The sequence below is a fragment of the Bison bison genome, unplaced genomic scaffold, assembly GCF_000754665.1.
Source record: "Bison bison bison isolate TAMUID 2011002044 unplaced genomic scaffold, Bison_UMD1.0 scf7180017864452, whole genome shotgun sequence".
Taxonomy (NCBI): domain Eukaryota; kingdom Metazoa; phylum Chordata; class Mammalia; order Artiodactyla; family Bovidae; genus Bison; species Bison bison.
In genome coordinates, this window is record NW_011495014.1 from 3,027,008 (window position 1) to 3,038,361 (window position 11,354).

Here is an 11,354-nt window from a genome sequence, read left to right on the forward strand (position 1 = left end):
TTTTAGTCATGTCTAAAAACCGTGGAAATATATTGCAGTAAAAGATAATAGAACCATAGACAGAATGGGAGTATAATCTTGTTTAACAACAAATAAAGGTGGGGAAATGCAAGTTCTCAGAGAGTTCAGGGACTTGTTAAAGGCACACACTCATGAGGACTGAGCTTGTAGTAACACAACTTCGCACTCAGATCTCTTCACTATAATACAGAACCTGCTATTAAAACACCATGTTAAAAATGAGAAAAAATTTCAAGTAGATCCCCATTGGAAAGCCATTGATCTGTCATAAATGACCTCCTAATTTTCTTCTGGGAATAAAAAAGACAAAGCTTTATTCACAGGTTATGTAAAAGATTCATAGTAAGAATAAAGTAATTCTTTTGAACAAAAATAAAATGCAAAAACATCACAAAAGTCATTTGTTGGACTTGAAAATAACTATATTTAGTTTTAAACTTTTTCGTCTTTGAGTCATTAGTTATTCGATAGAGAAATTAGAAACGAAGAGGAAACAGACAAAGCAATCGTGAGAGATCAAAGGGAAGAGAGAGATGAGGCTGAGAGAAAAGAGGTTGAAAAAGAACACAGAATTCCGGCTGGTAAAAAAATATTTAATGTTTGACCACTAGATGGCGATGTAATGTAAGGTGCTACCTCGACTTTTTTTTTTTTTAAACAAGCTATTTGCTGATTTGTATTAGGTACCATAGAGTGAGGCGAGGATGAAGCCGAGAGGATACTGCAGAGGTCTCCGGTGCATGTGTGTATGTGTGCGTGTGTGTGTGTTTGTGTGTGTGTGTCCTGCCACAGTGAGACTGCAGTCCCCGTAAATACTTGGTCACCTTTGCAAGAAAGAATCAGAACAATTGCAACTGAAGGCACGTTATCATCTGGTCTTTGGAAGATGCTGTTCCTCGTTGCAGATGGGTAATTTTCCTTTTTATCAGGTAAGCCATCTGCTTATTTCGTCGCGATCTTAGGCATGTTCATTCCAGTTATTCTTTTGTGGAGACCGTGGAAATACAGTGGGCAGAGCAGGAAGTCCATTTTTGTATGTGAATTCGGACCGACGGGTCCCCCTCCTCCCTCTCTTCTCCTCCCCTTCCCTTCCCCCCTCCTCTCTCCACCTTCCACGAACTGAAATCAGGTTTGTTTTGCAGTTCAGCATTTTGATACAAGGAGATTCTTTGGCCTGAAATAGCTTGGCACCTGGCCAGCTCTTGCCTTTGCTACCCTCCATCCTATTCAAAGTCTCCCTTTGAAGCCCCCTCCTCCTTCACCGGTGCTTTAGAACTGGATAAGCGGAGCTGTAAATAGAGGTCATAGTGTTCCTAAGGATGGAGCAAAAATTAGATCTCAAGTTAACCCCACAGGAAGAAAGCCAGCAGCGGGGACCGCGGCTGGAACCTAGCACTGCAGGGATTTGAGCCTCCTCGGCAGAGGCTGGGCTTCTGAGGAGAAATGCCGCCTACCTTGGGCCAGAGCAGGACAAGGATTTATTCTTTGTAACTCTGATTGAGCACGGTAATAAAGGAGCTGGAGGGTAGTGGGAAAGAAGCCCTTCTTCCTGGAATGCCAAATGGGGAAGTTTGAGTTACTTTTAATTACACAGAGGTCACTAGCTGCAGTGATACTGCAGATCCTGTTCAGTCCTCAGTGTGAACCGTGTTGCTTTTACAGACAGCACAAGAAAAGGTCTCTGGGTGGACTGGAGGCTTTTTCAAAGATCCTTGTTCTCATGGATCCCCTCTCTCCTACCTGTTTGAGGTATTTGTTTAAAGACAGCCCCCCACCCCCGCCACATTTACTTCCCGTATTTCTTTTTGTTCCCTTCAGTGACTCTGTGACAGTTGTCACTCCTCTTTAGCAAATGAGTCCAAAAGAGAGTGGTGGTAGTTGCTTTTTCACATGTCCCAGGAAAGGATTAAAGCCAAAGCCGGGTAACATCCTCTCCATATGTGCATGAGACTCAATATTTCTAAGGCGCTGTAGCAAACTTGCAAATTGCCAAACGCTGTTGCTATCACACCTATAAAATGTGGCTTCTTTTTTCTATGGATTTTCAGGTTCACGTGGTATTTCTGATGTGCTAGTGTAGTAACAGAACATATTTCCCCATTAAGCACTTTCAATCATCCCAAGAGGCTGATGCCAAGCAGAAATAGGAAAATTCCATGCTGAGGTTGGCTATCCCTGCTTTCATTTCTGTCCTCCAGAGCAGTGGGTCGCTTACCTTTCCTGTTTGCTACAATATCTGGCACACCAGATGCAACTTGGAACTCCTGCATGCACACCAGGGTCTCACACTTTTCCCCTCATCTCTGCATTTGGGAAGCCCAATAACTTTGGTGGAAAACTCCTTTAAGCCTCTCCTTTGCGGTCGCGACTTTTGTGACTGCCCTCAGGCCATCGCATCCCTCTTGCAGGGGTAGTGTTGCAGTTTAGGCCTTCTTCCACAAAGCTTCTTGAAGAGATTTTTAGATGGTGTCTATTTTAGGAACAGAATGTGTAGACAGAATGGATGGCCACTGAGATTTATGGGAAAACAATTTTGTGGAGAGGATGAGGTAACCTTGTAACAGAGCTGGTTATATCACATAAACTGAGCAAAGGAATTCGTTTTCATGAAATTTACTGCAGCTCAGTTTTATGGCTTTTTCTCTTCCCTCTGCACATTGTTGGCCTGTTGTTTTCAAATACCTTTTAAGCATAGCTAGTACTTAGCAGTATTTTTACATACTGATAAAAATAATATGTTGGATTTTGCTGCCAATATTGATAGTTTCTGTTACATGGCCCCCCATGCTGAGTTATTTGGCATCTGGAGACTCAATTATTAGGACTATTTCCCTTTAAGGCATGGTCGAGAGGTTTTCTCCATCTGCGAAGGGAAGGGAAAGGCACAATTGGAGGCCTAATTAGTTATCCCATATCCCAGAAGGCACTGGGTATCTCAGCTAGGATTCAGCTTTACCAACCAGAGGTGCCAGGGGCAAAGAGACAGACCAGAGACACAGAAGAAAACTATTGCCACCAACACAGGAAATTAAAACTCTAGAATCCAAAGGAGTCCAGTAAGAACTGTGCTAGTTCTGAAATTGCATACCTCAAACTGGGACTTGAACCCAACCAAATCTCTGACTGGAACTTGAACCCATGGTCTTTTAAGTGAGAACACAGGTTTCAGGATTTAATGAAGCCCAGGTTCTTGAAGTTTCATTGCAGAGAGAATTCAGTGAGAGACAAAGTGATAGGTGAGAAGTGGATTTATTTAGAGAGAAACACACTCCACAGACAGAGTGTAGGCCATTTCAGAAGGCAAGAGCTGCCTCGAAACATTGATTAGTTAGTTTTCAGTTCTTGGGTAATTTCATAGGCTAATGGGTAGGAGGATTATTCCAACTATTTGGGGCAAGGGTGCAGATTTCCAGGAATTGGGCTACTGCCCACTTTTTGGCCTTTTGTTGGCCATGAAACTGTCATGGTGCCTGTGGATGTATCATTTAGCTTGCTGATGTGTTGCAATGAGCATATACTGAGGCTCAAGGTCTGGTGGAAGTTGACTTGTCTGCCGTCTTGGATTTTGGATTTATTTGGTTCTAATCAGTTTCGGTCATCTCCTTGGGCTATGTCATTCTTTTAAAGTTTGTGCCCTGCCCCCTTCCCTCCTATTTCAGTTCCTTGTGTAGAGGGTACTGTCTGGGAACCCAGAGATTCAGAGAGCAATAACGGAAGAGCATCTTCTTTGGATGTTGCAGACAAGGAAGGGAAAAATTGGGGGTTCCTTTAGAGTTACCTCTAGGACAATACAAACCACGCAGTCCTCATGAATTTATATTGGTATATAACGAAGCGAAAGTGAAAGACTTCCCTGGTGACTGAGACTGTAAAGGATCTGCCTGCAATGCAGGAGAACAGAGTTCAATCCCTGGATGGGGAAGATGCCCTGGAGAAGGGGATGGTTATCTACTCCAGTAATCTTGCCTGGAGAATTACATGGACAGACAGAGGAGCCTGGTGGGCTATAGTCCATGGGGGAGAACACAAGAAATATTGGTTTATTATATAGGAGATATGTATATTTTGCATATTATTACATTATTTATGTGTTTCTTCTCTGTATTCTTCTCACACAGAGGAGCATCCTTGTAAAAATTACCCTAGGGTGTCACACAAGGTATTAGTTTCCTCCTGGTTAGTTGGAGAGGCTGAACTCATCGCTGCCTCCTTGTAAATACCGAGAGCACATGCTAGATGTCCCAGCTCCCTCGGATGGGAGAGGAGAGGAGGGAGAGTTTATGGGGAGGCTGCAGACTAAGACTCAGTCAATGGAACTAGGATCTGTGAAGTAATCACTTCCCTTTGAAATTCTGAGTAGTCACTGAAGCACATTTCACAGATCAGTTTAGACAGTACTGCCTTAGGGTAGGAGTGGGGAAGAGATTCTCAGAGCGGCTATAGTCAGGGGAAAAAAAAAAACTGAGCCAAATCTCCCCAAACTGTCCCAAACTGTGCTTTCCCAACTTTCTCTTTTGTCCAGGTTCTCATTTAGTAATTATTTTATTTAACAAAGATATGCAGCGTTTACTCTTTTGTTGCTGAGTGTGTTCAGTTGTGTCTGACTCTTTGTGGCCCCATGGACTGTAGCCTGCCAGGCTCCTCTGTCATTGGAATTTTCCAGGCAAGAATACTAGAGTGGGTGGCCACTTCCTACTCCAGGGGATCTTCTTAACCCAGGGATCAGGCAGATTCTTTACCACTGTATCACCTGGGAAGCCCCAGCATTTACCAGCCACAATTCTAAGCAGCACCTCAAAATATTTTCTCATTGAATTCTGTGAAGTCGGTGCTATTATTAATCACCAGTTTATGGATGAGGAAACCAAGGAAGCACAGGGAGGTTAACTTGCCCTGAGCTTGTTTGCAGATGGTAGAGCCCAAACTTGAAACCAGGCTATCTGGCTGCTGGATCTGTACTCCTGGCTGCAGAATAAGGATAAGGATATCACCCATGTGATGGTAGAATGAGGGCTTAGCCCACATAGTAGAGACTCTGGTTGCTGGCATCTGTACATGGCAGCTATAATTTATCCCTTTTCTTACATACCAAACTTTCAAAATACTTTGGTTTAGAGTAATTCTCTGTATCTACTTCATTTACTCATTTTTTTAAAATGTGCCTTTCTGTACTATTGGAGAATCCCTATTCTAGGTGCTGAATATGGTAAATAAAAGTCTTACCCACATGGTGATTGCAGTCTAAAGATGGAGTTAGTAGACAAATCAGTGTGTGATGAAATAATAGCAAATACATGTTCTTTGAAAGAAAGAAAAAAAAAAAGGCGGTGTGAGCCATAGGATAAAAGCAGCATGTAGAGACAAAAAACAATGTTTGAGAGGTGAAGAAAATAATTTTCATCTGAAGGAGGTGAGAGAAGAGCAATCTGGGAAGAGAAGTCCCAAAGGGCAGAGTACACCTGGCAGATATAAGGAATGGCACCTGTCTTGTGAGGGATTGGAGTGCAGAAGAAATGGAAGGAAATGGGGCCAGATCTGTGGAGTCTTAATGAGCATGCTTAGGGCTCTAATTGTCCCTGGCCTTTATTAAAAAAAAAAAAGAAAGAAAGAAAGTCAAGGAACAATGTCAAGTCAATATAAGTCCTATATTTAATGATAACAAGTTACTAGGTTAAAAAAAAAAGACTAAATCGAATCATTTCTATACACACACAAAGTTTTAACAATGTGTAAAGTTCTGTGAAGAATCCTATAGTTCCTAGTATGCAGTGAAATTGGCTCAAAAATATTTAAAAGACTCTTTGATGGAAAAAAAAAAACTTGCTTGAATGAGATTATCGGTTAGATTGCTATAAACTATCAGTTAAAATAAAAAACACCCCTTGTCACCTCGTCAGTTTTGCTTGCACTTCAGGACGTCCCCCCTGAAATGACCAAATTGAGGAGATGTGGCCTGGGAGCAGACATAAACCAAATCAGTATGTCCCCTAGAGGGGTCACGACACAGTAGGTATTCGGAGAGTTTGAACAAATCTTTTTCTGCACATGAATTCATACTAATGTGATTTTAAAATAATACAGTAAAACATAAGTATCCACTCTCAGGTTTATCTGGTTTTTCCTGTGGTCATGTATGGATGTGAGAGTTGGACTGTGAAGAAGACTGAGCGCCGAAGAATTGATGCTTTTGAAGTGTGGTGTTGGAGAAGACTCTTGAGAGTCCCTTGGACTGCAAGGAGATCCAACCAGTCCATTCTGAAGATCAGCCCTGGGATTTCTTTGGAAGGAATGATGCTAAAGCTGAAAGTCCACCTCATGCGAAGAGTTGACTCATTGGAAAAGACTCTGATGCTGGGAGGGATTGGGGGCAGGAGGAGAAGGGGACGACAGAGGCTGAGATGGCTGGATGGCATCACTGACTCGATGGATGTGAGTCTGAGTGACTCCGGGAGTTGGTGATGGACAGGGAGGCCTGGCGTGCTGTGATTTATGGGGTCGCAAAGAGTCGGACACGACTGAGAGACTGATCTGATCTCATGTTTATCTACATTAAAAGCGTTTGTTGGTATAGTGTCAAAGTTCACTTTCTAATGGTTTACCTTTTTATATTTGTTCCCACTCTCTCAGTTACCTGCTAACATTGTAGTTCCTTTCCAGAAAATGTGTGTTTCTCTTCTTAGCATGAAGTGAAAGTGAAGTCGCTCAGTCGTGTCCGACTCTTTGCAATCCCATGGACTGTAGCCTATCAGGCTCCTCCGTCCATGGAGAGTGCTGGAGTGGATTGCCATTTCCTTCTCCAGGGCATCTTCCCAACCCAGGGATCGAACCCCGGTCTCTCGCACTGCAGGCAGACGCTTTACCGTCTGAACCACCAGGGAAGCCCCTTCTTAGCATAAACCTTGCTTTTTAGTTTATCACTGTAAGTCGTATAAAACCCTTTGTCTCTTCCTTCTTTGAAGCTCTCTGTATAACTGTGGCTTTAATTTTTGGTGATGTGTCTATAATCTTTGGCTTTAATATTTTCTTTTGTCATTTGTGTTTTTTATGTCATACATAAGAAACCACTGCCTAATCCAAGGTCATGAAAATTTACGTCTCTTTTTCCTCTGAGTCTTATTGTTTTATCTCTTGTATTTAGGGATCCATTTTGAGTCAGATCTTGTCTATAACATGAGGTAGGGGCCAACTTAATTCTTCTTTGTGTTGCCATCCGATTGTCCCAGTATCATTTTTTGAAAGACTATTTTTCCCCACTGAATTTTGTTGCTAATGCTGTTGGGCATTCCATATTTAAGTGCATCCATGTTTTTAGCATACAATTAGCAATGATTTGATACCTTGGGTACTAGGGGCAACTTTTTTCTTCCAGGAAAATGCAGTAAGATTCTCCCTTCTGGAGAATTCATACAACTTTAAAGTATGAGAAAACTGGCCTCTATCTTCTTAACTGTTACACACTTTTTTGGCCTAAGTTTATGTCAAGTTTTTATATTATAAAATTTTTTATAATAATTTATAAAATTATAAATTTTATTATAATTTAACACATACTCATTTGTGACTCGATTGGAAATGTAAGGCAATGCTGTGCAGTTCAGCAGTGAGCTAACATTTTTGGAGAAAAGTTACTAGTTATTTCTAAAAAATATCTCTACTATATTGCACGTGCTCTCCCAAATTCAGACAAACATTATCTGTATAATATATGTTACTAGTTATCGTTTGCTTCCTAAACACCACTGAGGGGAAAACGTTGAACTTGAGATAGAAGTGAGTCTTTAAAATAAGGTTGACAGTTGTGTGAGTTGGCTGAGGCTACTGTGTAATGAAATACCACAGACGTGATGTCTGAAACAACATACATTTATTTCTCACAGTTTTAGAGGCGAGAAGTTCAAGAGCAAGGTCTCTTCAGGTTTGTTTTCTTCTGATGTCTCTGCTCGACTTGTGGCTGGCAACCTTCTCGTGTGTATTTGTGTGCATCCTTAGTGTCTCTTTTTGTGTCCATACTTCTCTATATAAAACACAAGTCAGACTATAATAGAAGCCTCCTAATAGCCTCATTTTAATCTGATCCCTTCTTTAAAGACCCTATTTCCAGCTGAATTTTGAAAGGGTCACAATTCAGTCCATAGTAGTTGTCTTTGGCTACACTTACGACTGCTAAAATAATGAACAAAGATGATTGAAACCGACAGTCATTTTTTTATTGTCAAATTGTTGTTAATGGTAGTCTTTCATTATTCATGCTTTATTCCCGCTGAATAATAAGGAGCCATCTATGTTTTTGTTGATAGTCAAATAAAGGCAATTAATTAGGTTTGCATTTAAAGAGGCGTGATGAATAACAAAGTCTACAGAAGCAAAATGGTGGTGACATTGATTCCGCTCATATGCCTGTAATGCTCTTTTTATAATCTCTGATAAATTTACTAAGCCAAGGCTCTTGTTTCAATGAGAAAAGTGACAAAAAGGGATATAAAACATGAGGTATTCATGAGACACTTATTAAAATAATTTCAAAGTGTTTCAACTAACCTCAGTCTCAGTTGGGACACAACTTGAAATGACATTAATGTAAGTATATCAGTAACGTCATGGGAAGTTATTAGAGCTCACAGTGGGAGGGGTAGGTAAAATCTAGAAACTGGAAATGACAAGAGTAAGGAAAATTATGACAGCCCAGATTTTAGACTTTTGGTGCTTTTTGTAACAAGCTATTATCTCCTGGGATGATTGACGTCAACTGTTTCCAGGCTTTTTTTTTTTTTTTTTTAAATACAGTCAGCTTTATGATTAAAATTCCAGGAAGTAAGAATCTGAATGGTCACTTTGGGACTCTAAATCTTTCCCTTTTGTTAAGGGTGAACTGGACCCTTGACTGATCGTCCCTCCAATCTATTCCCCTTTTAAGAAGAGTAATTCCACCAAACAAAACTGAAAACAGTCTACATACACAATGTAAGAAGAAAGAGTAAATAAATCATGGTTCATGCAAATAATGAGATCTTGTGGAGCCATTGAACATAATATTTCAAGGAGCATTTTTACTTCTATGGAAAATTGTTCAGGATATAATGCTACATGAAAAAGTATATATCATATATACCTAGTATGATCTCAATGGAAGACAGAAAACAAAAAAAGCATATTTGCTTAGGGAAAAAAAAAACTCTGGAAATAATGTAACAGTTTCTCCAGTTTATGGGATTGCAACTTCAATTTTCTTTTTAAAAATAAAACATTAAATCTTATTTTTCTAATAACAAAATTAGTACATGCTAATTATGTAAAACAAAAAAGAAAGTATTAAATAATAAAGGATAAAATAACCCCTACAATTCTACATATGCAGAATTATTAATGTTAATAATTTATTTTACTTATCAAAGTGTTTTTTTTTGTACAAATTCTCTAAGCATGTGTTACTTTAAAAGTCAGCATAAAAGCATACATTATTTTTCAAATGGAACTGAATTAGCCTTTTGAACAAAGGTATTTATTATATCACTAGTAAAAATAGTAAACTCAAAGTTATTAAGGAAACAGTTGAATATTTGAATAATTTATCAGCCCAAAACTCCTCTATAATAATATTGTAACTTTTTGGAAAATTTGTAACAAGTATATAACCATTGGGAAAGGATCTAACATAATGTTAATTTTGGAATTTCAAAAGGGTGTTGTTCTGAAAATTGTGTAATTTGGTAATTTAATTTCTCCCTGTAGAATTCAGCAAACTTTGGGGAAAGTTGTCTTACATTCATGGAGCATCTCCTGTTTGCACTGGGTTGTTTTAGTAAGAACTGACCTCAGATTGAGAATGACAACAACAAAAATTTCTAAATACTAATATGTATTAATATATAAATTCTTAGCCATTTAGAATAAAACTCATCAAATTGGGAAGAATCAAGTTACAAGTTTAACATCATTACCAAATCCAATGATGGCAAGATTAAACAAGCAATTTATACTATTGAGCCAGAGGTGGCAGGATGGAGCACTGAAAGTAATTATTAGTATTTGTTGCATTTGGAGATATGAAATTATTTATGCTGAAGGTGTGGGAGGATTATGTGTGAAGAGGAATAGATGGTTAATGACAAGTCTTAGGTAACAGTATCTAGATTGTTTTAAAGCAAATATTAATAATTAAAAATTAAAGATTAATATTGAATAAAAAGAAACTAGAGTTCAATGTTTCTAAGTATATATTCAAAGAGGAGGAAAAACTAAGAATTCTGTCACATAAAATATTTCTAAGAAATTCAGTGGATTTGAAAATCCTGGAAAGAGTTACTTTGAGACTTGACAAATGCTCTCAGGCAGCAGTTTTGATATTACCCTGGAATGTGATATGCCATTTACAAAGGCCAGATATTTTGGGCTATGTCTGTCAGTGTGTTGGTACAAAACCAAAGAGGCAACAGGCTGGTTTCAGGTCTAGAGTACCATAATTTCTGTGCTGCTTGGGTCTTGAAGTTTCAGGTTTCAGGTGATTTGAGGCATTTAGAGGATTATATATCAGCAACCTATATGAATGAAGACAAGAGTTTCCTTTGAAGAAATTTGAAAAAGGAAGTTTGAACATAGTTGAGTTAAATAGAAATCAGTAAGAAAAGAACAGAAGAAGGTGATCTCTATATAACTCTTTCTATAAGATGACAAAAAATGGAATCTCAGCTCAGTTCTCTTTTCTCTGGAGCCAAAACTTACTCTCCTTTGCTCTCACCTTTTTTTTTCTTTTTGTTTTTAACTAATTTTTATTGGAATATAGTTGCTTTACAGTGTTGTATGTTTTTCTACTGTACAGCAAAGTGAATCAGCTATACATATATTCCCACTTTTTTGGATTTCTTTTGGATTTCTTTTTCTTCTCATTTAGGTCTTCCCTGGTAGCTCAGCAGTGAAGAATCTGCCTGTCATGCAGAAGATGCAGGTTCGATCCCTGGGTCAGGAAGATCCCCTGGAGAAGGAAATGGCAACCCACTCTAGTATTCTTCCTGAAAAAACCATGGACAGAGGAGCCTGGCAGGCTACAATCCATGGGGTCACAAGAAGTGAAGTGAAGTGAAGTCACTCAGTCTTGTTTGACTCTTTGCAACACCATGGACAGTAGCCTACCAGGCTCCGCCATCCATGGGATTTTCCAGGCAAGAATACTAGAGTGGGCTGCTATTTCCTTCTCCAGGGGATCTTCCCAACCCAGGGATCGAACCTGGGTCTGCTGCATTGCAGACAGACGCTTTACCATCTGAGCCACCAGGAGTGACTAAACCACCACCATTCATTTAAGTCACCGCAGAACATTGAATAGGGTTCCCTGAGCA

The 11,354-nt window shown here is 39.4% G+C and overlaps 1 protein-coding gene across 1 annotated transcript in view; it reads left to right on the plus strand.

Moving 5' to 3' along the window:
• Positions 1-751: 751 nt before the first annotated feature.
• Positions 752-11,354, plus strand: part of SCN1A (sodium channel, voltage-gated, type I, alpha subunit) — a 155,668-nt gene continuing 145,065 nt past the window's right edge. Inside the window, exon 1 of the mRNA XM_010858942.1 lies at positions 752-950. The gene's annotated coding sequence lies outside the window, so the exon portion shown is untranslated. The remainder of the gene's footprint in view (positions 951-11,354) is intronic.